This window comes from Ranitomeya variabilis, chromosome 2, assembly GCF_051348905.1.
Source record: "Ranitomeya variabilis isolate aRanVar5 chromosome 2, aRanVar5.hap1, whole genome shotgun sequence".
NCBI lineage: Eukaryota > Metazoa > Chordata > Amphibia > Anura > Dendrobatidae > Ranitomeya > Ranitomeya variabilis.
The window spans coordinates 1063766551-1063793056 of NC_135233.1; the positions used below are offsets into that span (position 1 = coordinate 1063766551).

General features: G+C 43.6%; 1 pseudogene; it reads right to left on the reverse strand.

The window, feature by feature from the left end:
* LOC143804044 (serine/threonine-protein kinase SBK1-like) overlaps positions 1–26506 on the reverse strand; it is a 53074-nt pseudogene that overhangs the window by 21066 nt on the left and 5502 nt on the right.

Consider the following 26506-nt stretch of genomic DNA (forward strand, 5'->3'; position numbering starts at 1 on the left):
AAATAAAGTTCTGGACTTTATTCAGCGACCAGCGACATCACAGCAGGATCCTGATCGCTGCTGCGTGTCAAACGAAACGATATCGCTAGCGAGGACGCTGCAACGTCACGGATTGCTAGCGATATCGTTATAATGTCGTTTCGTGTGAAGGTACCTTAAGTGGATCTACCTTGCATCATTGTGCTGACCATTATCTGATGTATATGGGGACATCACAGTATTTGGCCTTGTCCCCATTACAGATGTTCTCACAATAAGGAGCCATTTCTGATCAATGTTCTCGGTGCCAAATGACTTTTCCACAGAACAGATCACCTGTGGAGAAGACCACCATAGATCCTGAATAACATGTGGATTTTCTCAGAAGGGCTTCACTTTTAGCTATTAGCATCATAATAGCCCCTCCTTGTTGCTCCTATGTAGTCACTAGTGTTTTTGCCACTCATTAGTACAATCAGGCGTTTCCCATCGCCTCAGGTGTCTCCTCCTCTATGGAAGCCAAACATTTACATCTGCCCTAGAGTCTTCTTCCATATTCCGAGCACAACCACAACGACTCTCATAACCGGTCTCTACAAATATCCATTAAGTACATATTTATAAGTGAAGGAAGATTTTAAAATATTAATTAAAATGTAATTAAATTCTAATTATTTTTAACTAATTTTATTATTTCAGTGATCTATGGCCAGTTTAGCTCAAATTTTTATATGTATTCTACCCAAGTGCACAGCATTACTTTGACCGGCCTCAGATTATTATTATACCTTTTTTATAGCACCATTTATTTCATTGTGCTTTACATGTGAAAAAAGGGGTGCAAATATAGACAAATACAATAAACATGAGCAAAAAACAAGGCACTAACACGTACAGAAGGAGAGAGGACCCTGCCTGCGAGGGCTCACAGTCTGCAGGGGATGGGTGAGGATACGCTAGGAGAGAGTATCAAGATACCTCTTGATATGTTTTGTTCAAATAGAACGTGGCCAGATGTCTCATGGCCAATCTTATTTATGACTCTGAAGCACGTGGAAATCGCTATCTCCCGTGTTTGTTAGATCACCTCCATTGCCATCTGGAAACTGGTGATTCTGTTGCTTAGATCAGAGATACATTCAAGATTATTAAGGAAACTTGGGATACATTTTATATACTTGAATAACCAATTAAATGTGTAAAAAAAACCACCACATCTTTAAAAGAGAAATAGAACAAACATATCTGCTCATTATCGTGTTACTAGAAAGGTGATTGATCATTGTATGACCATAATTCCAGAAGAACCTCAACCCATTACAAGTAAAACCAATAGATATGTAATTGAGGAGTGGTCTTATCGATTTCACCAAAAACCCAAGTTATACCTCCTACAAGCAGTAAACAGGAGTAACACCGTCAAGAGCAAATCTTTATTGATTACATAATTTATTAAAAGATGTGTATATAAAAACAAAAACAGAATCGCCAAACACGAGACCTTACAATTTGTTATGAATATTTATCTTAATGATATGATGTAATGTAGATACATGACTAGTACCACCTACTGCATGAGCAAATGTCACAAGATGGGAGATATAGAGAAATACATAGATACATTACATATCCATAAATATGTAGTAATCTTAAAGGTTGCCAAGAAATTTCCACTACATACAAATATAGACAAAGCTCTTATTGATAGGAGTGAATGGTTAATAAGACCACATCAAAAGAAAAAAATATGTATTGCTCCAGGGCACACATGTAAAGTGCTTTTGCAAAACCTCAAAATGGTGGACATAGTCCTACTTTGAGTGTACTCAAAGATCAATACATATGATTCTGGGGTATAATATAGAACAATAATGGCACGAGACAACCATTTAACTATATCGCAGTGGACATAATCCTAATAAAAAAAATGACCCTTGATTTGTAACTGAGCCAAGTCAATAAATCAAATGTGGCACTATTGACATAAATAAATTCCTAGGGATAGGCTTTCACATACCTGAAAAGGAAAAATGTATACGCAAGGCACATTCAAGGCATATGTAAACGTGGGTGTATCAACCTGTGTGGACCCTGAAGGAAATAAACCCAAGGGTATGTATCTTGCTTATAAATGTCAGACAAAACCAGCTGTATGTCCCTGGAGCTAGAAATGGCTTCCTCTGAGACATGCAATGCCCCCTCCATTCTCCACTACAGTCTACTTGTCCTTTCCTGCAATGACAATGAATTCGTATTCCAAATGTTCTATCTCAACTTTAGCATCTACAATCTTGTGGGAATTTTTCAGTACATCATCTTCTCCCCATGTCAAGTCAAGATAGTTCATGAAAGTGTTTCCTGGACTCCTGGTGGTGGACTCTTCAGAGAGCAGTGCATTGAATAATTCAGGAGCTTTATTGGCACATTTGGCCCAGTGTCCTGGAGGTGCAGTATGTTTTCAAAATCTTTCCAATAGATAAATTCATCAAACACAGGATCATCTTCTACTGCTCGTTCACACGTAAAATATCCAGGAAATGCACTAAAGGCTCACGTGTCAGTCCTGGATCTCAAGACGAGACCATTGATTGATATCAGAGGATATGAATGGAATGATAGGTGACATCGATGGTTTTAGAGTACCGATAGCTTGTGTCCGAACGATTTTGGCCTATTTAATGTGAAGCAGTCTTTGTCCATGAGAAACAAGTCAAGTTTTGAATCTTTATGCATCAGTTCTTCATCATGCATATATTCTAGCGCTCTGGTCAACTGTAGCACACAATGCTTCACCATCGCTTCGGGAATTTCCATCTAGAAAAAGAGAAGAGACCATTGGATATATGCGCTAACTCATACACCTTTTCTAATTGAGAAAATAGAACTTTATTTTGTTTTATCACTGGATAGTAGTGTTGAGCATTCCGATACCGCAAGTATCGGGTATCGGACGATACTTGCGGGTATCGGAATTCCGATACCGAGATCCGATACTTTTGTGATATCGGGAATCGGTATCGGGATTAATATCAATGTGTAAAAGAAAGAATTAAAATAAAAAATAGGGATATACTTACCTCTCCGACGCAGCCTGCACCTTACCGAGGGAACCGGCAGCCTTCTTTGCTTAAAATGCGCGCGTTTACTGCCTTCCGTGATGTCACGGCTTCTGATTGGTCGCGTGCCGCCCATGTGACCGCGACGCGACCAATCACAACAAGCCGTGACGTAATTTTCAGGTCCTGAATGCCTAATTCTAGGCATTCAGGACCTGAAAATTACGTCACGGCTTCTGATTGGTCGCGTGCCGCCCATGTGACCGCGACGCGACCAATCACAACGAGCCGTGACGTAATTTTCAGGTCCTGAATGCCTAATTCTAGAATTAGGCATTCAGGACCTGAAAATTACGTCACGGCTCGTTGTGATTGGTCGCGTCGCGGTCACATGGGCGGCACGCGACCAATCAGAAGCTGTGACGTCACGGAAGACAGTAAACGCGCGCATTTTAAGCAAAGAAGGTTGCCGGTTCCCTCGATAAGGTGCAGGCTGCGTCGGAGAGGTGAGTATATCAATATTTTTTATTTTTATTCTTTATTTTACACATTAATATGGATCCCAGGGCCTGAAGGAGAGTTTCCTCTCCTTCAGACCCTGGGAACCATCAGGGATACCGTCCGATACTTGAGTCGAATTGACTTGTATTGGTATCGGGTATCGGTATCGGATTAGATCCGATACTTTGCCGGTATCGGCCGATACTTTCCGATACCGATACTTTCAAGTATCGGACGGTATCGCTCAACACTACTGGATAGGGATTCCTAACATGATTCCTATGTGTAGTAAGATACTGTTATGCTAGTGTAGCAACTTACTTTGGAAAATAGGCAACAAATTAGAAATTGCAACTGACCCTGCCGATTCCTGTACAGACTAGAGATCTTGACACAGCAGTCCCTAGTGGTTTCTGCATGAGCAGATATTGCCCTAACCACTAGCTAGAAGATGGCAATTCGGAGCGATGTCTTTCTTATAAAGCTGTTGAGTTCTTCACGTTCCTCCTAAAGAATGGAAGGGCAGAGCAGAATGTGAACTACCTACAAAGGGAAAGTGTGCTGAGCAAACAAAATATCACAGAGTGAATAAAGTAAATCATAAATTCCACACAAAGAATAAAGCAAGGACTGAAAATATACTGCCTACATCCCCTTAGGCCCCTTTCAGACATCAGTGTGTCTGGTATGCATGGTGACAGTTTTCACGCGTACCGGAGACACTTACATAGGTAGACTTATTGAATTAAATGGGTCTGTGCCAATGTCAGTGTGTTTCCACGAACAGTGTATCCATGGGCAAAATGTGCTGACATGTCCGTTTAACAGCAGCAATGGCCACAAAAGTCATGCACCCATGCACACTGATGACATACGCATGTCAATGAGACACATATCAACATCTGGCAAGCAGCGGTACTGTTAGAGTTGTTCCTTGGCGCTGGATGTTGAAGGCCTCTCATCATTCTCCCCTGCTCTGCCTGATATCAGTATGAGTAGGAGAGAACGTTGAAGGCTTTATTCAACTGATAACAGCGAGAGCAGGCAGCGGCTAATTGAACTACTACACTTATCAGCTACACCCGCTGCCATTAATAACAATGAAAGAAAGCGGAGACTGATGGGAATATTCATCAGCTGATGCCTTCGTTATAAATAAATGAATAATCCGGTGTGGGTTTCCCTGTATTTTTTATTACAATCCATACAAAGTTGACAGCTGCGTGCTGCAACCCTCTGCTATTAGCAAGGCTGGTTATCAAGAATAGAGGGGTCCCCATGATTTTTTTTTTTAATTATTTAGATAAATAATTCTAAAAAACGGCATAGGGTCCCCCCATTTGTGACAGCCAGCCAAGCTAAAGCAGACAACTTATTGCTGTTATTCTCAGGCTGGTAAGGCGCCATGGATATTTCCCCCCCCCCCCGCTATTAGATGGGTCAATTCTGGCACTTTGCCTGACTTTTTCCACTTACCCTGTGGTAGCGGCAAGTGGGGTAATATTTGTGGGTTTGATGTCATCTTTTTAATATCGATGTCTGGGGATTAATAGTTTTCAACCTGGACAATACCAAGATGCGACCGTCCAGGCAGAGAACCACTGATGGATTACTCCTTATATTAAATGACTAATTTACACTTGCAATGGTGGGCTTTCCTGTCTTCTCAGTAGCCATGACCACTCTGCCATAGGTTCAGCTGCCCAGAGTCTTAAAAATCTGGAAATCCTTCTCACTAGTGCGGGTGAGCTGAAATGTTTGAACTGATTTCATTGTAGCTCAGGAAATATATATATATCCCGTATTTTTCGGACTATAAGGCGCACTGGACTATAAGGCGCACCCAGGTTTTAGAGGTGGAAAATAGGGAAAAAAATATTTGAAGCAACAAAATGTGGTAAAATATTTAATAACATAAATAACATACTATTATATATAATAACACCACATATAATAGTATGTTATTATGTTGGAAGTTGCGGGACCAGTGTGGTGTCTGTGAAGTACTATATGAAGATGCTGGAGGGTGAGTATAAGAATGGGGGCACAGGGCTTATATTGAAAGCACCACTCCAGCACTTCAAAATAACACTGGAGTGCTGCTTTAAAATCTCCCAGCATGTCCTGCAGATCCTATGACATGCTGGGAGTTATAGTTCACCAAAGGAGTGGCAGAGTGCTTTATTGTGTTTTGTAAAGACTAACCTCTTAATTGTGGCAGCCAGCCAGCCACTGTGGTGAGGTAAAAGCATCCATTGACTGCACACAGAGCCCTCCCTCTTGTTGCCTTTCCACAGCACAGGTTATAAGAGGAAGCCTGCATATTCTAGGTGGGAGTCTGAAGGGCCTGTGATGATGTCAGGAAGAGGGAGGGCTCTGAGCTGCCATGTGATGCTCCAGCTCACCCACTTCTGACATCACACAGGTCCTCCTTGTGCACAGCACTCAGCGTCCAGCCCAGGCAGGTATGCAGCAATCTCCTCTCCCCTGGCCCCTGCTGCTGCTGCCTCCTCCTCCCCCGGACACACAGATCTCCCCAGCGGCTGCAGGAATCCAGTGCTGAGGAAACCATGTGTGTCACTGCTTAAGTGCAGTATTCATTTGCTGCTCCCGGCTCACCACTCAGCTGATAGGTAGGAGGGGAAGCAGCTAATGAATATTCACTGCACTTAATCATCAGGACCATGTGGTTTCCCCAGCTCTGATTCCAGGCAGCGGGGACATTTTTCTGCCTCCTGAAGTGGGATAACAGTGCGATCCCACTCACTGCTGCCCCCCTCACCACATGCTACATCCCTACCATAAGACGCACCCACACTTTCCTCCCAAATTTGGAGGAAAAAAGTGTGTCTTATGGTCAGAAAAATACGGTATATATATATATATATATATATATATATATATACACACACACATACATACATACATACATACGCACACAGTGTTCCAAACTATTATGCAAATTGGATTTAAGTGTCATACAGATTTAATTGTTCTGTTTTCCAAATGAACTCATGGACGGTATTGTCTCAGGGCTCGATGCATCACTGAAATGAATCTAGTTTTCCCAGGTGATTCAAATTAAAGAAAAACTACTTAAAAATGATGTTCCACATTATTAAGCAGGCCACAGTTTTCAAGTAACATTGGAAAGAAAAAGGATCTCTCTGCTGCCAAAAAGCATCAAATAGTGCAATGCCTTGATCAAGGGATGAAAACATTAGATATTTCCCAAAAACTTAAGTGTGATCATCGTACTATTAAGAGATTTGTGGCTGAATCTGACCACAGATGTGTTTGTGCAGATAAAGGCATAATGAGGAAGGTTTCTGCCAGGCAAGTTCATTGGATTAAGAGAGCAGCTGCTAAAAAGCCATTACAAACCAGCAAACAGATATTTGAAGCTGCTGGTGCCTCTGGAGTCACTTGAACCTCAAGGTGTAGGACCCTTCAAAGGTTTGCTGTGTTGCATAAACCTACTATTTGGCCACCCCTAAACAGTGTTCACAAGCAGAAATGGTTGCAGTGGGCCCAGACATACATGAAGACTAATTTTCAAACAGTCTTCTTTACTGATGAGTGTCGAGCAACCCTGGATGGTCCAGATGGATGGAGTAGTGGATGGTTGGTGGTAGGCCACCATGTCCCAAAAAGGCTGTAATGTCAGCAAGGGGGTGGAGGAGTCAAGTTTTTGGCCAGAAATGTGCATTCAGGAGCAAAATAATCTTCATGCGTGACACTGCACCATCTCATGCTGCAAAGAATACCTCTGAGTCATTGGCTGCTATAGGCATAAAAGGAGATGAACTCATGGTGTGGCCACCATCTTCCCCTGACCTCAACCCTATAGAGAACATTTGAAGTATCATCAAGCAAAAGATCTATGAGGGTGGGAGGCAGTTCACATCAAAACAGCAGCTCTGGGAGGCTATTCTGACTTCATGCAAAGAAATACAAGCAGAAACTCTCCAAAAACTCACAAGTTCAATGGATGCAAGAATTGTGAAGGTGACATCAAAGAAGGGGTCCTATGTTAACATGTAACTTGGCCTGTTAGGATGTTTTGGAGTTAAATAGCTTTTTGTTCAGTGAATGTGACCTCCTAATGCTGCAAATTCCACAAATGAGCATTTTCAGTTCTTTAACCCCTTCACCCCCAAGGGTGGTTTGCACGTTAATGGCCGGGCCAATTTTTACAATTCTGACCACTGTCCCTTTATGAGGTTATTACTCTGGAACGCTTCAACGGATCTTGGCGATTCAGACACTGTTTTCTCGTGACATATTGTACTTCATGATAGTGGTAAAATTTCTTCGATATAACTTGCGTTTATTTGTGAAAAAAGTGAATATTTGGCGAAAATTTTGAAAATTTCGCAATTTTCCAACTTTGAATTTTTATGCCCTTAAATCACAGACATATGTCACGCAAAATACTTAATAAATAACATTTCCCACATGTCTACTTTACATCAGCACAATCTTGGAACCAACATTTTTTTTTGTGACGGAGTTATAAGGGTTAAAAGTTGACCAGCAATTTCTCATTTTTACAACACCATTTTTTTTTAGGGACCACATCTCATTTGAAGTCATTTTGAGGGGTCTATATGATAGAAAATACCCAAGTGTGACACCATTCTAAAAACTGCACCCCTCAAGGTACTCAAAACCACTTTCAAAAAGTTTATTAACCCTTCAGGTGTTTCACAGGAATTTTTGGAATGTTTAAATAAAAATAAACATTTAACTTTTTTTCACACAAAATTTATTTCAGCTCCAATTTGTTTTATTTTACCAAGGGTAACAGGAGAAAATAGACCCCAAAATTTGTTGTACAATTTGTCCTGAGTACGCTGATACCCCATATGTGGGTGTAAACCATTGTTTGGGCGCAGGGCAGAGCTCAGAAGGGAAGGAGCGCCATTTGACTTTTCAATGCAAAATTGACTGGAATTGAGATGGGACGCCATGTTGCGTTTGGAGAGCCCCTGATGTGCCTAAACATTGAAACCCTGTACAAGTGACACCATTTTGGAAAGTAGACCCCTTAAGGAACTTATCTAGATGTGTGTTGAGCACTTTGACCCAACAAGTGCTTTACAGAAGTTTATAATGCAGAGCCGTAAAAATAAAAAATCATATTTTTTCACAAAAATGATCTTTTCGCCCCCATTTTTTTATTTCCCCAAGGGTAAGAGAAGAAATTAGACCACAAAAGTTGTTGTGCAATTTGTCCTGAATACGAAGATACCCCATATGTGGGGGTAAACCACTGTTTGGGCGCATAGCAGAGCTCGGAAGGGAAGGAGCGCTATTTTACTTTTCAATGCAAAATTGACTGGAATTAAGATGGGATGCCATGTTGCGTTTGGAGAGCCCCTGATGTGCCTAAACATTAAAAAACCCCACAAGTGACACCATTTTGGAAAGTAGACCCCCTAAGGAACTTATCTAGATGTGTTTTGAGAGCTTTGAACCCCCAAGTGTTTCACTACAGTTTATAACGCAGAGCCGTGAAAATAAAAATTATTTTTTTTCACAAAAATGATTTTTAGCCCCCAGTTTTGTATTTTCCCAAGGGTAACAGGATAAATTGGACCCCAAAAGTTGTTGTCCAATTTGTCCTGAGTACGCTGATACCCCATATGTGGGGGGAACCACTGTTTGGGCGCATGACAGAGCTCGTAAGGGAAGGAGTGCCATTTGGAATGCAGACTTAAATGGATTGGTCTGCAGGCGTCACGTTGCATTTGCAGAGCCCCTGATGTACCCAAACAGTACAAACCCCCCACAAGTGACCCCATATTGGAAACTAGACCCCCCAAGGAACTTATCTAGATGTGTTGTGAGAACTTTGAACCCCCAAGTGTTTCACTACAGTTTATAACGCAGAGCCGTGAAAATAAAAATTCTTTTTTTTTTTCACAAAAATGATTTTTAGCCCACAGTTTTGTATTTTCACAAGGGTATCAGGATAAATTGGACCCCAAAAGTTGTTGTCTAATTTGTCCTGAGTACGCTGATACCCCATATGTGGGGGGGAACCACTGTTTGGGCGCATGACAGAGCTCGGAAGGGAAGGAGCGCCATTTGGAATGCAGACTTAAATGGATTGGTCTGCAGGCGTCACGTTGCATTTGCAGAGCCCCTGATGTACCCAAACAGTACAAACCCCCCACAAGTGACCCCATATTGGAAACTAGACCCCCAAGGAACTTATCTAGATGTGTTGTGAGAACTTTGAACCCCCAAGTGTTTCACTACAGTTTACAACGCAGAGCCGTGAATATAAAAAATCTTTTTTTTCCCACAAAACTTATTTTTTGGCCCCCAGTTTTGTATTTTCCCAAGGGTAGCAGGAGAACTTGGACCCCAAAAGATGATTTCCTATTTGTCCTGAGTACGCTGATACCCCATATGTTGGGGTAAACCCCTGTTTGGGCACACGGGAGAGCTCTGAAGGGAAGGAGCACTGTTTTCCTTTTTCAACGCAGAATTGGCTGGAATTCAGATCGGATGCCATGTCCCGTTTGGAGAGCCCCTGATGTGCCTAAACAGTGGAAACCCCCCAATTATAACTGAAACCCTAATCCAAACACACCCCTTACCCTAATCCCAACAGTAACCCTAACCACTCCTCTAACCCAGACACACCCAACCCTATTCCCAACCGTAAATGTAATCCAAACCCTAACCCTATCTTTAGCCCCAACCCTAACTGTAGCCCCAACCCTAGCCCCAACCCTAGCCCTAACCCTAGCCCTAACCCTAGCAATAACCCTAACACTATCACTAGCCCTAACACTAGCCGTAACACTAGCCCTAACCCTAGCCCTAACCCTAGCCCCAACCCTAGCCCTAATCCTAACCCTAGCCCCAACCCTAGCCCTAACCCTAACCCTAACCCTAGCCCCAACCCTAGCCCCAACCCTAACCCTAACCCTAGCCCTAACCCTTGCCCTAACCCTAACCCTAGCCCTAACCCTAGCCCTAACTCTAGTCCTAACTCTAGTCCTAACTCTAGCCCTAACCCTAACCCTAATGGGAATATGGAAATAAATACATTTTTTAATTTTTTAATTTTTCCATAACTAAGGGGGTGATGAAGGGGGGTTTGATTTACTTTTATAGCGGGTTTTTTAGCGGATTTTTATGATTGGCAGCCGTCACACACTGAAAGACGCTTTTCATTGCAAAAAATATTTTTTGCGTTACCACATTTTGAGAGCTGTAATTTTTCCATATTTGAGTCCACAGAGTCATGTGAGATCTTGTTTTTTGTGGGACGAGTTGACGTTTTTATTGGTAACATTTTCGGACACGTGACATTTTTTGATCGCTTTTTATTCCGATTTTTGTGAGGCAGAGTGATCAAAAACCAGCTATTCATGAATTTCTTTTGGGGGAGGTGTTTATACCGTTCCGCGTTTGGTAAAATTGATAAAGCAGTTTTATTCGCCGGGTCAGTACGATTACAGCGATATCTCATTTATATCATTTTTTTTATGTTTTGGCGCTTTTATACGATAAAAACTATTTTATAGAAAAAATAATTATTTTGGTATCGCTTTATTCTCAGGACTATAACTTTTTATTTTTTTGCTGATAATGCTGTTTGGCGGCTCGTTTTTTGCGGGACAAGATGACGTTTTCAGCGGTACCATGGATATTTATATCCGTCTTTTTGATCGCGTGTTATTCCACTTTTTGTTCAGCGGTATGATAATAAAGCGTTGTTTTTTGCCTCGTTTTTTTTTTTTTCTCTTACGGTGTTTACTGAAGGGGTTAACTAGTGGGGCAGTTTTATAGGTTGGGTCGTTACGGATGCGGCGATACTAAATATGTGTACTTTTATTGTTTTTTTTATTTTATTTAGCAAAAGAAATGTATTTATGGGAATAATATATATATTTTTTTTCTTTATTTAGGATATTTTTTTAATTTATTTTTTTACACATGTGGGGAATTTTTTTTAAACTTTTTTACTTTGTCCCAGGGGGGGACATCACAGATCGATGATCTGGCAGTGTGCACAGCACTCTGCCAGATCTGCGATCTGCTGTGCAGGGCTGCAGGCTTACCAAGTGTCTGCTCTGAGCAGGCACTCGGTAAGCCACCTCCCTCCCTGCAGGACCCGGATGCCGCGGCCATCTTGGATCCGGGACCTGCGGCGAGGAGGGAGGTAGGAGACCCTCGGAGCAACGCGATCACATCGCGTTGCTCCGGGGGTCTCAGGGAAGCCCGCAGGGAGCCCCCTCCCTGCACGATGCTTCCCTATACCGCCGGTACACTGCGATCATGTTTGATCGCGGTGTGCCGGGGGTTAATGTGCCGGGGGCGGTCCGTGACCGCTCCTGGCACATAGTGCCGGATGTCAGCTGCGATATGCAGCTGACACCCGGCCGCGATCGGCCGCGCTCCCCCCGTGAGCGCGGCCGATCGCGTATGACGTACTATCCCGTCGGTGGTCATACGGGCCCACCCCACCTCGACGGGATAGTACGTCAGATGTCAGGAAGGGGTTAAAATATATCAAATGTTTAGAAATTCTACTGTTCCTAATAATTTGGAACAGTGCATTTTGAGTTTTTATTCATTTTGGAGATTATACTGTTAATATTGGAAGGTTTCTTCAATAAAATTCTATGTATACTCTAACGAGTTATGACTTTTATTAGACTGAGTGTCATTTGCACCGACCATTTAGGAAAATCCGAGAAAAATATAATTTGCATAATAATTTGGAACATGGTGGCAATAACAACTGTGTACTTATTGTTTTGTTTTTCATTCAAATATGGATACAATAATGTTTATTTTTGTTATACAGTACAGAGCAAAAGTTTGGACACACCTTCTCATTTAAAGATTTTTCTGTATTTTCATGACTATGAAAATTGTACATTCACACTGAAGGCATCAAAACTATGAATTAACACATGTGGAATTATATACTTAGCAAAAAAGTGTGAGACAACTGAAATTATGCCTTATATTCTAGGTTCTTCAAAGTAGCCACCTTTTGCTTTGATGACTGCTTTGCACACTCTTGGCATTCTCTTGATGAGCTTCAAGAGGTAGTCATGAAAATACAGAAAAATCTTTAAATGAGAAGGCGTGTCCAAACTTTTGCTCTGCACTGTATAATATATATATATATATATATATATATATATATATATATATATATATATATATATATTCGAGTATAAGCCGACCCGAGTATAAGCTGAGACCCCTAATTTAGCCACAAAAAACTGGGAAAACTTAATGACTCGAGTATAAGCCTAGGGTGGGAAATGCAGCAGCTACTGGTAAATTTCAAAAATAAAAAATAGACACCAGCAAAAGTAAAATTGAGACCTCAGTAGGTTGTGATTTTGAATATCCATATTGAATCAGGAGCCCCATATAATGCTCCATAAAGTTTATGATGGGCTCCATAAGATGCTTCATACAAAAATATGCCCCAAATAATGCTGCAGAAAGGTTGATTATGGCCCCATAAGATGCTCCATAGTAACATTTGCCCCATATGCTGCTGCTGCGATTAAAAAAAAATGACATACTCACCTCTTGTCCTGAGCAGGCAGGGACACCAGCACTTGCGATATTCACCTGTCCCTGTTCCACTGCCGCTCTGTCTTCCGCGTCCTCTGCAGTGACTGTTCAGACAGAGGGCGGTGCGCACACTAAACACGTCATCACGCCCTCTGACCTGAATGTCACAGCCAGAGGTCACGGAAGACGGAGCGGCGGGCAGCAGTGGAACGGGGACAGGTGAATATCTCAATGCTCACCCTCCCCCGTTATACTCTCACTCCCGGCGCAATCCCTGGCAGCTTCTCCGATGCGATGGTCTCCGACACCAGCAGCTTCTTCCTATGTTCAGCAGTCACATCGTACCGCTCATTAAAGTAATGAATATGCGGCTCCACCCCTATGGGAGTGGAGTCGCGTCCATATTAATTACTTGTGACCACTGAACACAGGAAGAGCTGCGGGCGCCGGAGAAGCAGGGACATGCAGAGACGCGCCGAGAGCAGGCTAGTATGATTTGACAGCTGCCCCTCCCCCGCCGACCCCCTGGGACAATGACTCGAGTATGAGCTGAGAGGGGCACTTTTAGCCTAAAAAAATGGGCTGAAAATCTCTGCATATATATATATATATATATATATATATATATATATATATATATACCGAGATTTTCAGCCCATATAATTATATATATATATATTTTTTTTTTTTTCAAGATCCCACAATGAAGATTTAGTGCAACTAGTTTTTGTGCAACCAAAGCACAGCATCAGAAACTCAGCAAAGGGAATAGGATTCATCAAAGTCTTGTGGCCGTTTTATTGTTGTCGTTTTTACTTAAAGCTTCAGATACCGATCTGTGGTGCATTCAACTCCACAAAATGTCAAGTTCCTTTGTAGCAAATATGGATTTTATTTGCAAAATTTTCTCCTTAAACTTAAATGAGATTAAAACGATCCGCAGATTAAAATAATAAATGGCTGTGTGTTTTTAACACTTTTCCACTAAAAACTTGTATAATCCTCACGTGACGATATGGATAATGTTTTATCAGAGCGAAATTACAGGTTTTGGAACCTTCTTATCAGAGAAAAAGGAGGCAAACAACTGCAGTGGAAAAAAAGAGATTAAAAATGCGAGAGACCAAATTTTTCTATTTGGTGAATTTTTGATGTTACAGAATTTCTGCACCAAATTCTCATTGTGGGAGTTTGGCCGTAATATATTCATATCCTCACATGGGGAATGGTCGTTTGTTTCCCCGATTCATAGGTCACCCGTCTCCCCCAGACACATGAACAACTATGGCGATTTCAATTCTAACTGGAGATCATTTGATTCTCCCCATCAGATGATTTTGAGAAAAGGAGACCCCCATACTCATTAGATGGTGGGAACACTATAGTAGCATGCACATCACATCCATTGACACTGAACATTGATAAAAATGAAACTCAAATAACTGGCATTTTTTTCACCAGATTTTGCTTTTCTCTAATTTTTCAGCATAATACATTGTAAAGTGATGTCATTCAATATTACAACTACTCTCTAAAAAACACAAAACAAACAACAACTCTGTAAAGAAGAAGAGGAAAAAAACCTGCAAATTTCTTTGGCGTTAAAACCCCCCACACACCTTCATCCTCCATATTCGTAAAAATCCAAAAAAGAAATGAAATATATGAGCGTCATGACTTGCACATGGATATTCTCAGAGGGGCTTCGCTTGCAGCCATTTGCATCACATTAACCCCTGTTTAGGCTCACTTGGTGAGATGGATCCATTAAGCCTCAGCTCTGGGTGGGCATACGGACCCTGGGTGTTGGTGCAGGAAGGCAGATTGGGACAGAGGACTTGAGAGCTGCAAGACGGAGGCAGAGGAGCCCGGCAGGGACTGGAGGAAGGTAAGGCACGGTGTGCACAGAAGGTGGAGCACACCAAACCACAGTCTTGAGTCTCAATCCTAAAACACAGATATGTGTCTTGATGGGCCTTGATGAGAAGGTGCCAAAATTTGTATTTTTTAATTAATGAATAATTATTGATTTCATAATCAATTATTCTTCATATAAAATGAAATGTCCTGTTTTAACATGTTTTTTTTTTATGATTTCTTTCTGCAGCCGCTAGGGAGCAGCCATTTGCATTTGCTGTTGTGTAGGAGTCTGACCATGACACTTACACACTGCATATACAGCAGCCCCTGGGCATAGGAGCCGTGGCTGACTCCAGCTGTGAACTGGTCTCACCCCTTGGGCTGCACAGGTGAAAGCCATTGGTGATGCCAGGGGCCATTTTATTGTAGCTTGCAGCTGTGTTGTGAGGTACAAAATATCCCCCGTCATCGCTCATAGTGCTCAACAAAAGTGGTAACAGAAGGTGCAGAGATGCAGTGTAGGTCAACAGCCTGACATTGAACTACTAATCCCAGGCTTCTGAGCTGATCTCAGTGCTGGAGAAATTACCACCAGATCGCTACTCTGAGCGGTGAGAACAGGTCTGCAGAGGTGACTTCTTCCAGGGGTGAGATTAGCAAGATAGCCTTGGATTAGTAGTACAATACCAGGCTGCTGATCATCGCTCTCCAATGCTGTCAATACAGTGTTCAGAGAAAATCAGAGTAAATTACCCAAAACAATCAAACATGAAAATAACCTTTGAATATTTTTTATGAGATACTGTAAGCTTGCAACCCATACAAAACAAAATGAGCAAAAACCCTGCTGTAACTAAATAAGTAAAAAGCAAAAGTGCATTTAAATAACACAGAGTGGACACTAGTGATGAGCGAGTGTACTCATTGCTCGGGTGGTCTCCAACTGTTTGTAACTGCTCGGAGATTTAGTTTTCATTGCCGCAGCTGAATGATTTGTTGCTCCTAGCGAGCTTGATTACATGTGGGGATTCCCTAGCAACCAGGCAACCCCCACATGTGCTCAGGCTGGGTAGTAGCTGTAAATCATTCAGCTGCCGCCATGAAAACTAAATCTCCGAACACTAACAAATACTCGCAGATCACCCGAGCAACGAGTACATTCGCTCATCACTAGTGGACACCAGTCTGGGGTAGCCTTTAAATGTAATTTCCAGCTGCCTAGGGCCCCCACTCCTCCAGGGGCCCCCAGCCAGTGGTGTGTCGCTAATAGTGGCACACCACATGGCCTCTATGGGGCCCCTGAGTAAGAGGGGCCTGGCGCCAATACCCCAGAGAGCATCATGTGACGCTCCCTCTCCTATCACTCCCCCTCTGCCTAAGCATTTGCCAGTGGTGCCGATTAGACACTCTGCAGAAGCCAGAGCAGCAGGGGAACAAGGAGGAGAAGTAAGTAGTGTGTGTGTGTCTGCTGCACTGTACTGAATTGTGTGTGTGTGCTGCACTATACTATGTGTGTGTCTGCTGCACTATACAGTGTGTGGAAGGCTGCATTATACTGTGTGTGTCTGAGGGGGCTGCATTATAGTGTGTGTGAGAGGCTGCAGTATACTGTGTGTGTGTGAGGGGCTGTATTATACTGTATGTGGGCTGTTTTATACTGTGTGTGTGTGGGAGGCTGCAATATACTGTGTGTGGGGGCCTGCATTATACTGTGTTTAGGGGGCTGGACTAAACTGTGTGTGTTTGTGGGGGACTGCATTATACTGTGCGTGTGGGGATGCATTATACTCTGGGGGCTGCTATATACTCTGGGGGTGCTGCATTATACTGTGTGTGAGAGGACTGCACTATAGTGTATGTGTGTGTTTGTGGGAATGTTAAATTATACTGTATGGGGGGCTGCATTATACTGTGTGTGGGTCTGCACTACACTCTGAGGGGGCTGTGTAACACCCCAGGTAACAGGTTGTTACAGTGATGTTGCCTTCCCTCCGGGGAGGGTGAAAACATACTTGGAGGCAAGGAGGATTCTCTTGATCAGGTAAGGTACTCACATTCAACACATTCTGAATCTAGGCCAGAAGGGGGAGCTCTGACCCGGATTCAGGGGAGCTTCCCTTATCTATAGGCATCCTTGTCTGGATGAGGAGCTAGTTAGTCTCCGGAGGGAGAGATAGGAGAAGGATGTCTGGATAGATAGGTAGGCCAAGCAGCCATGTGGGAGCTGCAGCCTCTGGAAAGAGAGATAACCTGAAGGGTTTAATAATGGAGGAGCTTAGAGGAAAGGAGCACAGTGGAGGAAGAGGCTCAGAGGGGAACAGCGGCCGGACACGCTCAGAACCAAAGCGCAGAAACCGGGCATCGGGAGCTCGAGGTCGTATTGTTCTCCAGGACGCGTGACAGAACCGGAGGGCATAGGACTGTATGTCAATTGCCCACACCAAATCTAAGGTGAAGCAGTAACCTGAGAGCCTGGGTCATGATAGATAACGGCTCACACTGCCTATAGTACAGACAACTGTCTTAGGACAGGAGAGAGGGGACTTTGCCAGCAAGCTTCAAGCATCAGGGACCTCGCCAATCTGTGTAGTGCAGGTGGGAACGGCTTACGGAACTCACCTGGGAGAGGGGTTCCCTAGACCACAGCTACCCCTGTTGCTGGTACCCTGGACTGAGGACTGCTACCATCAATAAACCAGGTAAAGACTGAAAACCTGTGTCCTCGTTCTTTGCCATACAATCCACCACAACATTGGTGCACTACCCTGGGAGCCCTTGGGACCTAGTGAGAAGTTGTGCCATCTAGCTGCCATACCATCACCCCAGAGGACCCCTTAAGCAGCGTCGGTCCCTACTGATCAAATACCACAGGTGGCGTCACGAACATATACTTTACAAAACCCCTTAAAGACATTCCCTTTAATTGGGCTCCCATGCCACGGACTGGGTCGCAGTCACCGTGACATTCCCTTTAAGTACCGGACCCGTTACTGAGTACCCCACGGCCCTGGCGAGTGACTCAGCTGCATGATACTCTGAGGGGGCTACATTTTACTCTGAAAGGGCTTCATTATACTCTGAGGGGAGCTGCATTATGCTCTATGAGGGAGCTATATTATATTCTGAGGGGGGCTGCAGTTACTCTATGATGGGGGCTTCACTACACACTATGAGGGGGGCTGCAGTATAATCTATGAGGGGGTTGCAGTATATTCTCAGGGGGCAGCAGTATACTCTGAGGGGGCTGCATTGTACTCTATGAGGGGGGCTGCATTATACTCTATCAAGGACCATGGGGAGTGCATTATACTATATGTACTATAGAAGACCTGCATCATACTGTATCAAGGACTATCTGTACCAATCATTCTTCCTCAGGCGGAGTAAGGTTAGGTGCACATAGGCAGAAAATGATGCGGGTTGGATGCTGTGTATTTGTGCAGCATCCAGACGTTACAGCATAGTGGATTGCATTTCATGAAATCCCATGCCCACAATGTGTGCACAGATGCCCGCAGCTCACCCGTGGAGACAGACATGCAGCACGTCTCTCCAGACCTCAGCATGTTTATTTATCTTGCGGAGACGTGAGTCTCTGCAAGATAAATTTCACCCATACAATGTATTGGACGGCGTGGATCCGCACAGTTCAGTAACCACATGTGGATTCACCTGCGTTCAGTAGCTGGCAGTGCTTTGGACACAGCGGACATGTGCTGTGTCCAAAGCACTGCCAATTATTGACAATGTGCACATACCCTAAAGAGGATGGGAAAAAAGCGTTGAACTACTTTAATATTGTTGATCACTTTCGTTTAGCGGCCTGAACTTAGCTCTTGTAAATACAACATCAATGTTTCTGTGCGATGGTGCAATATTGTCAACCTTTGGGGCTCCACTTTGTCTAAAACCATCCCTGTCCATAGGCCACAAAAAATATTCTGTTCCTAGTGTCATACAGTAGAGGACATGACTTTCAAATTGTTTGCAGCATATCTTCTTTGTCATACAGGCCTCATCCACACTCAAACAATTCTTTTTTCTGTACTAACAAGATACAGCACGTCATGTTACAACTAGTGTTGAGCATTCCGATACCGTAAGTATCGAGTATCGGCCGATACTTGCGGTATCGGAATTCCGATACCGAGTTCCGATATTTTTGTGATATCGGAAATCGGAATTGGAAGTTCCCAGTGTATGGTTCTCAGGGTCTGGAGGAGAGGAGACTCTCCTTCAGGCCCTGGGATCCATATTCATGTAAAAAATAAAGAATTAAAATAAAAAATATGGATATACTCACCCGTCCGGCGGCCCCTGGACCTTACCGCTGTTAACCGGCAGCCTCCGTTCCTAAGAATGAGGAGTTTAGGATCTGCGATGACGTCGCGGCTAGTGATTGGTCGCTTGAGCGGTCACATGAGCGGTCACGCGACCAATCACAAGCCGCGACGTCAGCCGCGACATCATCTAAGGTCCTAAACTCCTCATTCTTAGGAACGGAGGCTGCCGGTTAACAGCGGTAAGGTCCAGGGGCCGCCGGACTGGTGAGTATATCCATATTTTTTATTTTAATTCTTTATTTTTTACATGAATATGGATCCCAGGGCCTGAAGGAGAGTTTCCTCTCCTTCAGACCCTGGGAACCATCCAGGATACCTTCCGATACTTGAGAGTCCCATTGACTTGTATTGGTATCGGGTATCGGTATCGGCGATATCCGATATTTTTCGGGTATCGACCGATACTATCCGATACCGATACTTTCAAGTATCGGAAGGTATCGCTCAACACTACTAACAACTTTTAATTTACTGTCGCTGAATTTCAGCTGTTTGCAGAGGTGGTGCAAACATTAAAATCAAATTTTTTGTTGATATTACTGTGCTCCTACCACACTATCTGAGCAACATGACAGGGAAAAAGGGAGGCCGTAGTGGAAGGGTAATTAGGCTTGGTGTTCAAGGTGTACATGGTGTAGGTGGTAATGTTTGTGAAAACACTAGTGAAGCAAAGTCACGTCCTATGCAAAGAAAACTGACAACCTCTGTTATTGGACAAGCTACACCACTACCTTTCTTTGGCAGATTCACAGCAGTATGCCGTGTTGATGATGCCCAGAAAGAGCATGCACTCGAGTGGATGTCAAGCGCACCTTCAAGTGGCCTCTCCTCCTCTTTCTCCACCTCAACATCACACCCAGTACAGTCCACAGAGGTGGCATTCAAATTCCCCTTGCTTCCCCTCGCATCCTTACTCTCCTCCAACCGTACAACTGACTGTACAGAACCTCAGATGGGTGAGTCTGAAAAGCTGTTCACACATTCTATGCCATGGTCATCAGAAGTGTACTCAAAAGCTTCACAGAGTCAAGAGGACCTCCAAGCACAGAGTAAAACAGCCTGGCTCACATTGCTAACCCGATTTCTCCAGCGATGCTCTAGGTGTGCGGAATTCTTATGGAGGAAAACTCGCAAACCAGAAGACTTCATCCACTTCAAATTTATATTAAGAACCTATAATTCTGCCCTTTACCTTGCCAAACAGACCTACTTCACCACCCTGATCTCCTCACTATCCAACAATCCCAAGAAACTTTTTGACACCTTTCACTCCCTCCTCAGGCCAAAAGCACAAACCCCATCACAGACATTTGTGCTGATGACCTGGCCATCCCCTTTTTATGGAGAATATAGATAATATCCATCAGGAAATCCACTTCCAGCCATTAAGTTCTGTGACTCCCATCCCTGCCTATGTTTCCCCTGGCTCACTCTCCACATTCGATCCCATAACATAAGAAGAAGTCTCCAGGCTCCTCTCTTCTTCTCATCCGACTACATGCACTACTGACCTCATTCCCTCTCATCTCCTCCAGTCTCTCTCTCTAGTTGTCACAACTCACTTAACTACAATCTTTAATCTCTCCCTCTTCTCAGGCATTTTCCCATCCTCCTTCAAACACTCTATCATTACTCCATTATTAAAGGAACCCTTTCTCGATTCATCCTGCACACATAACTACAGACCAGTCTCCAACCTCCCCTTCATCTCTAAACTCTTGGAGCGCCTGGTCTACTCCTGCCTTATCGATACCTCCTCACTCCCTCCTAGACCCTTCACAGTTCGGCTTCCACCTCCTACACTCGACAGAAACTGCACTCATCAAAGTGACCAATGACCTTCTGACAGCAAAGTGTAAAGGTGACCACTCTCTGCTCACTCTTCTCAACCTCGGCAGCTTTTGACACTGTTGACCACCCTATCCTACTCTCTAGGCTCCAGTCACTAGGCATTAAGGACACTGCTCTCTCCTGGTTCTCTTCCTATCTTTCTGACCGCTCTTTCAGCGTTCTGTTAACTGGCTCCACTTCATCTCCTCTTCCTCTCACTGTTGGGATACCTTAGGGCTCAGTCCTTGGCCCCCTTCTCTTGTCTCTCTACATGGCCCCAATTGGACAAACCATCAGCAGATTTGGCTTTCAGTACCATCTTTATGCCGATGACACACAACTACAGTTAGGTCCATATATATTTGGACAGAGACAACATTTTTCCAATTTTGGTTATAAACATTACCACAATGAATTTTAAACAAAACAATTCAGATGCAGTTGAAGTTCAGACTTTCAGCTTTCATTTGAGGGTATCCACATTAAAATTGGATGAAGAGTTTAGGAGTTTCAACTCCTTAACATGTGCCACCCTGTTTTTAAAGGGACCAAAAGTAATTGGACAGATTCAATAATTGTAAATAAAATGTTCATTTCTAGTACTTGGGTGAAAACCCTCTGTTGGCAATGACTGCCTGAAGTCTTGAACTCATGGACATCACCAGACGCTGTGTTTCCTCCTTTTTGATGCTCTGCCAGGCCTTCACTGCGGTGGTTTTCAGTTGCTGTTTGTTTGTGGGTCTTTCTGTCTGAAGTTTACTCTTTAACAAGTGAAATGCATGCTCAATTGGGTTGAGATCAGGTGACTGACTTGGCCATTCAAGAATATTCCACTTCTTTGCTTTAATAAACTCCTGGGTTGCTTTGGCTTTATGTTTTGGGTCATTGTCCATCTGTAGTATGAAACGACAACCAATCAGTTTGGCTGCATTTGGCTGGATCTGAGCACACAGTATGGCGGCTCTGAATACCTCAGAATTCATTCGGCTGCTTCTGTCCTGTGTCACATCATCAATAAACACTAGTGACCCAGTGCCACTGGCAGCCATGCATGCCCAAGCCATCACACTGCCTCCGCTGTGTTTTACAGATGATGTGGTATGCTTTGGATCATGAGCTGTACCACGCCTTCGCCATACTTTTCTCTTTCCATCATTCTGGTAGAGGTTGATCTTGGTTTCATCTGTCCAAAGAATGATCTTCCAGAACTGTGCTGGCTTTTCTAGATGTTTTTTAGCAAAGTTCAGTCTAGCCTTTTTATTCTTGATGCTTATGAGTGGCTTGCACCGTGCAGTGAACCCTCTGTATTTACTTTCATGCAGTCTTCTCTTTATGGTAGATTTGGATATTGATACGTCGACCTCCTGGAGGGTGTTGTTCACTTGGTTGGCTGTTGTGAAGGGGTTTCTCTTCACCAAGGAGATTATTCTGCGATCATCCACCACTGTTGTCTTCTGTGGACGCCCAGGTCTTTTTGCATTGATGAGTTCACCAGTGCTTTCTTTCTTTCTCAGGATGTACCAAACTGTAGATTTTGCCACTCCTAATATTGTAGCAATTTCTCGGATGGGTTTTTTCTGTTTTCGCAGCTTAAGGATGGCTTGATTCACCTGCATGGAGAGATCCTTTGACTGCATGTTTACTTCACAGCAAAACCTTCCAAATGCAAACACCACACCTCAAATCAACTCCAGGCCCTTTATCTACTTAATTGAGAATGACATAACGAAGGGATTGCCCACACCTGCCCATGAAATAGCCTTGGAGTCAATTGTCCAATTACTTTTCGTCCCTTTAAAAACAGGGTGGCACATGTTAAGGAGCTGAAACTCCTAAACCCTTCATCCAATTTTAATGCGGATACCCTCAAATGAAAGCTGAAAGTCTGAACTTCAACTGCATCTGAATTGTTTTGTTTAAAATTCATTGTGGTAATGTCTGTAACCAAAATTAGCAAAATGTTGTCTCTGTCCAAATATATATGGACCTAACTGTATATACATCATCCCCTGACCTTACCCCCGCTGTACTACAGAACGCCAGTGACTGTCTGTCCGCAGTCTCCGACATCATGTCCGCTCTCTATCTGAAACTCAACCTCTCCAAAACTGAACTTCTTCTGCTCCCACTATCTACTAACCTCCGTAAACCTGACATTTCCCTCTCCGTGGGTGGCACCATAATAACACCACGGCAGCAGGCTCGCTGTCTGGGTGTCATGTTTGACTCCAATCTCTCCTTCACTTTCCATATACAATCTCTTGCCGCTTACACCTAAAGAACATTTCTAAAATCCACCCTTTTCTCACCATGGAAACAACAAAAACCCTCACTGTCGCCCTGATCCACTCCAGCCTGGACTACTGTAATGCTTTATTAATTGGCCTCCTCGTTACTCGACTTTCCCCTCTTCGGTCTACACTTAATGCAGCAGCCAGGGTCATCTACCTGGCTAATCGGTATTCAGATGCAGCTTCTCTTCACCAGTCGTTACACTGGCTACCCATTATAGGATCCAATTCAAAGTACTTGTTTTTAAGTGTCGAGTTCCCGCCACTGCACTAACCAAAAAGAAATGACCTAGTCACAAATGGCGCTTCCAAAATAACATGCTACCTACAAATAAACTGAAGCATATGCCAAGTAAAAAATTAAAAAAAAAAAAATTATTTAACAAATATCGACACACAACTGTTTAAAAAGATTCGGTGGATGAATACACACATATGGACCTGAGAACACCGGGATTACTATACCCATGCCATAAACATTTTCAAAAAATGGATAAATATCCAGAGCATATAAAGAAAAAAAAATGTCTCTATTGTTCCTCAGAAAGGGCCACCTTATATATGGAGCAAAGCTTTCTTGAATGTTAATCAATGTTATATAATTCAATATATTTCTCTTTGTAAGTAATGCTTTTGGACTCATATGTCAGCCAAATTTGGTATTCAATAAAACATTCATAAAGCATGAACACATAAATAAGGAAAATAATGTTCCCATATAGCTCTATTTAGATGCCCATATAGCTTATGGCTCTATGTGAAAACCTTTATGGCTCCGCACAGCAAAATTGTCTACATATATAGTTATAAGATTGCTTGCTATCTCTATATCCAAAGACAATACATAACATTAAAGTGCATAGTGCTAAATAATGTTCAATATTAGTGCAAAACATGCTTTAGAATGCTTGAAGAGACAAAACCATATTGTAAGGTGCAAAAACAAGCTACTAAATGTGGCAGCAATCAAATAAGGATGACATAAAATGAGGTTAAGGTGCAGTGGTTAAAGTGCAACCAGGTCATGTATACCCCTTGAATTTAGCTGATTGGCTTCCTCCTTCATGTCTAGCTGACCATTACAAACCTTCAGTAGCATGCTTGCACTTTAACCACTGCACCTTAACCTCATACATACGTACTTGTTCAGAGCGGCCTATCATGTTCCCTAATAAAAGTCATTTTTGGTTTGTGTGTGTGTGTGTAGCTGTCACGATCCATTTTTGGATTTGTGGCAGATCTGGTTCCTCACACATTAAAACTTTTTTCCTTTCAGGCCATTGGGGGTTAAATGCAGTTTTTCCCCCGCTGGCAACCTGGTGTTACTGCAGTGTTGCTGGGTCAGCTGATGTTGCTGGTGACCATGCCCACATCCTTTAAAAGGTCACCTGGTGCATCAGCTGACTGTTTTTGATACAGGTCCTTTCTGGAGACCAACCTAGCAGGAGCAGCTTGCTGGTGTCAGCCAAGTCTGGTGTTTGGAGCTCTTTTCCTGTACTATCTGTGGTGTGGAGTGTAGCAGCGGTGTGCTCAAGCTAAGTGCTGATTTTTTGTTACCTTGTCCCTTTGTAGTTTGTGCATTCACCTTTTGGTAATGTGTCACCCTGTTTATTTGCTTTGTGGTGCTGTTTACTTTGTTCACCTCCTGGGGTTGGGGTTGGGGGTTTAGCTCAGGGTTTAACAGGAGATAGGGACAGGTCGGTGACTTGGGCCTCCCTACCTTCAAGGGTACCCCCAAGTTAAGTAAAGACAGGGCTCCCCCTAGCCTGAGGGGCAGTTTAGGGGCCCAGATTCCTCATCTCCTGTTTTCTCATTATTGCCCCGTGACATTATCACCAACCGACCTTACAGTTTTTTTTATTTTTTTCTGGTGAGCCATGACTCAAATGCAGGCTTTTGCCCAAATGCTCCACTCCATCACCGATGAGCTTAAGGTTCTTAGTGGTGAGGTGGTGCAGCAGCTGTTGGGTTTCTGGGCCTCAGCTCAGGTGCAGGCTCAACCAAAACCCAAGATATCTCACACTGACAGGTTTTCTGGAGGGAGAGATACATATTTGGTTTTCAAGGAAGCCTGCAAGTTGTACTTCAGGTTCCTCCCTCGTTCATCAGCGACTGAGGAACAGCGTGTGGGGATTATAGTCTCCTTTCTCAAGGGTGATCCCCAGTCCTGGGCCTTCTCCCTGCTGACCAGTTAACCATCCTTGCGGTCGGTGGACGAGTGTTTCGTGGCAATGGCGCTGGTGTCTGGTGTTCCTGATGGTGTCTCTGGCAGAATCCCGACTCCGTAAGATCAAGCAGGGGGCTGGCCTGCAGAGGGGTACTGCTAAGAGTTCATGAGGTGGGCCACGGATACACAGGGGAATGACCCTAACATTAGGAGCCATTTTATATAGGGTCTGTCCTCAAGGTTACAGGATTCTCTGGTGCAGTACGCCAACCCCAGGTCATTGGAGGCAGCCATGTCCCTTGCCATTCGGGTGGATAGATGCTTGAGGGAGAGGCATACACCTAATGTTCCCCCTGCAGTCATTGCTAAGGAAGAGGACACATCGGTGCAGGTTAGCGAAGGTGGGAGAAGTTGGTTCCCAAACGGGGTTGCCTGCGGTTCATCATGGTGTGGGGGCATATTTTTACTGTGGGCAGACTGGTCATTTCATCAATGTCTGCCCAGCTCATGCCAAAATACCATCATCCACTCAGAAACTGCGTCCCCCTGGTCGTGTGGAGGCAGGTGACAAGGGAGTGTACATTTCCTCCATCTTCTCATCTCAGTGCACCCTGCTGAAGTGGTGGTTGAGACAATTCCGGTGCTTGTGGACAGTGGAGCAGGTGTCAGTCTGGTGGATGCTCACTTTGTCCAGACCCATGGCATGAGGTGTAGGATCCTAGCGAAACCCCTAAGCGTCCAGGCCATTGACTCTGTACCACTCAGCCAGGGGAACGTTACCCAAGTAGTAGACAATATATATCTGCGTATAGGGGCTTGTCATGAAGAGTCCCTGTCATGCTACATCTTAGAGGGTATGTCAACTCCCATAGTCTTAGGATTCCCTAAGAAAAAATACAACCCGGTCATAGATTG